A 2,889-nucleotide genomic window follows, 5' to 3' on the forward strand; every position below is an offset into this window, starting at 1 on the left:
AAGTGTCTTCTGGGGCCTAGCACATAACACAATCCTGAATAAGCTCATCAGTGTGTCTGAGAATACATAAATCTTCTAACTAGGCCAGCCTTCTAAACAAGAGAGCTATAGACTTTTCACTTTCATCAGTTAGCAAGCCACAGGAGCCCTCAGAAGCCAGCTACACAGAAGGGTTGAGTAGTAATCACAAGTATGTCATGGATGTCTGTCAGATAGGAGGCATGCACACTGACAAAGTGAGTGATATACAAAGAACATTACAAAATATACAAATGGACAACAGCATCTTTAAATGAAGTAGGTGTTAGAGGTGTTAGGCCAAGTCAAAATTGGCTGAACTCAGCATCTAGCCATTAGTTTGAAACCTTTTCATTGACTGTATTGGTGAATTCAACAAGTCACCTGTCAGCAATGAGCGAACTTTTAAGAGTGGGAAAAATAATAAAATAATGTCATAACACAGGATCTACAGTGTGATATGCCCTGATAGTTAAGATATAAGGTTGTTCTCTGAGTATAAAAATTTTAAGATCCATAGACAATATGGGAGTAAATCAAGAGACTGGGAAATTTGGGAACAGGCAAAATTCCACAGAAATTCATATCAATGTAACTTCTGAAAAATAGTACTAGGATATGACTAAAATGTATTTTTTTCTTCCATTTTTATTGAGATACAATTGATATACAACACTGTGTAAGGTTAAGATGAACAGGATATGACTGAAATTTAGTAAGCAGAAAGCAAATCAACTGTATGATTCTGTGTTTAGAGAAAGATCATGTGCAGTGAGGGGGCTTATTCAAACAGGAGTATATGAAAAGAAGAGTCAGAGGAAAATGTTGATAGTTCCCACCCAAGCACTGTCTGGAGGAGAGGAAGTCTTGGCTAAGATGCGTGGAAAAATTAGCTTTCTTTGGCAGAGCCATCCCCATCATATGTAAGTGTACTTCAAGTTTCTTAGCTGAAAGCCACTTCTTAAAGTGCACCAATGCCCTTGCTCTCTGATTGCAGGCTTACCACGCAACCTTCTGAAGTTGTGGCTTCCCAAGTAGTAGCTTGCCAACGGGGAGAGAAGGGGCTGGTAAAACTAACAGAAACCTCTAGTACCCCTGATGGTTGTACTTCTCAGGATAAATTTTTCAGTTGTCATTTTCTCGTGAGACTTAGCTTCCCTGTGGCCTTCTTACAGGGAGGGAATGCAGAAATCCATGGGTTTGGGCATTCAGATATAGATTTATATATGTCTCTCTGAATGAGAGTCTTCACTTGATACAGGCATCTGCTCTCACTATACAGACAAATTCAGGTATTGATCATGAAGGGATGACCGTAAGACTTTGTACTGTCGATGTGACTGTGTGGAATCCTGTCAAGGAAGTCAGGTAGCTTTGGCCTAGAAGACAGCCTTGTGCACCACCATTTCAGAACTGCACCTCTCTAATGTTCAGTGACAACTAACGCATGCTGTGGCAGATAGACCCCCAGCACCTCAGTCACAGCTGGACAAAAGATGCATATCCAAAGTAGTTAAAGTGCTCCTGCAAATCCACAATAACCTCTGAAACAGTTTACAGTTCTCCCTGGGAAAAGAAAGGAAATGCATTTCACATTTTAAATGCCCTGTCATTTTCCACAGCAAAAGGGTGGTCATTGTGCCCAAAACAAACTGACTCAATACTTACTCTCTTACTGAAATTTAAACCTGAGCAAAGATAGAAAACCAAACATCAGTGGAAGTTTATGGCGTCCTGAAGAGACCATCTATCGGTTCCTCCTACCTTAACACCTCAGAGCTGATGCTGGTCTTCAAAATTCCCTCACTGTTTAAGTTAAACAGATGTGGTTTCTGTTGCTTGCAATCAAACAAAATTAACTAATATACAACACAAAAACAACACGATACAAAAAGTAATACAGCTTTTAAAGATAGCAATCTTCTATCATTTATTTTTCTTACCCTCCAAAATTCCATCAGTGTTACCATCTGCTGATCCTTTTCTGTTTTTGAATACTTTATAAATCTTGCATCATATATGACCATATACTGATTTAAGCCAAAAGGTTCCTTTTGACAGTGGACTCACATAGTCTTTTGAAGACTTGTCTGAGGGATTGCTTAAGGATTTTCCCATTTTGCTTTTTAAATGGTATGTCAGGCAAATAGCATGCCCTTAAATAAATATTTGTTGGTGGGTGTATAATGGAGGGAAAATAGATTTTAAATGTCAGTCCCCAGGTTCGGTTGTAGGAATTGTGGATCAAAATGACAAAGAGAATTAAAAGGGTTATCATTCCCATGGGGTTAGGAAGTTTAAGAGAGGGAGTGGATCCAAACAGGAAGGATCTGACAGCCTGGGATAATGGTGGTCAGGGGTTATACATTGGAAAAATTGAAAAATATACCAAAGGGGAGAGAGATTTTTAACTAATGAGGAGAGATAAGAGTGGAGCTTTTGTCCCTGAAACATGGCTAAGTAAGAGTTGTGAAATGAGTCCTTATTGTAGAGCCATGTCAATGACACCTGTCTTTCTTAAGTTTTACATGCTCTGCAGTTCTTTCTAATGTATATATTCAAAATAAATAAAAGCCACTTTTTAAGTTCTTAGCAGCCAAAAGTTGAATGATAGTTAAATCTGCAAGTTCTGTTAGTAAGGCTTCATAAATATAAATCAATTTCTTTGGAGAAGTAAAATAAAGGATGATAAGAAGAACAGTGTAAGGAGAGGATGGCAAAACAAATGAGTTAGGGGTTTAGAAAGATGAGTTGTAATGTTGGTGTGTTTCAACTATAAATGTTTAAGGAAGACCAGAAAGTTGTGACATGTTCTTGACTTGTGAGTTTTTCACCAGCAAGGCACTCTGGGCTTCCTGGTTCACCTGCTGA

At 38.6% G+C, this 2,889-nt stretch overlaps 1 long non-coding RNA gene across 1 annotated transcript in view; it reads right to left on the reverse strand.

Annotated features, from left to right (window-relative positions):
* Positions 1-2,889, reverse strand: part of LOC104983063 — a 13,535-nt gene that overhangs the window by 9,121 nt on the left and 1,525 nt on the right. The window lies entirely within an intron of this gene.

This window comes from Bison bison, unplaced genomic scaffold (assembly GCF_000754665.1).
Source record: "Bison bison bison isolate TAMUID 2011002044 unplaced genomic scaffold, Bison_UMD1.0 scf7180017861151, whole genome shotgun sequence".
NCBI lineage: Eukaryota > Metazoa > Chordata > Mammalia > Artiodactyla > Bovidae > Bison > Bison bison.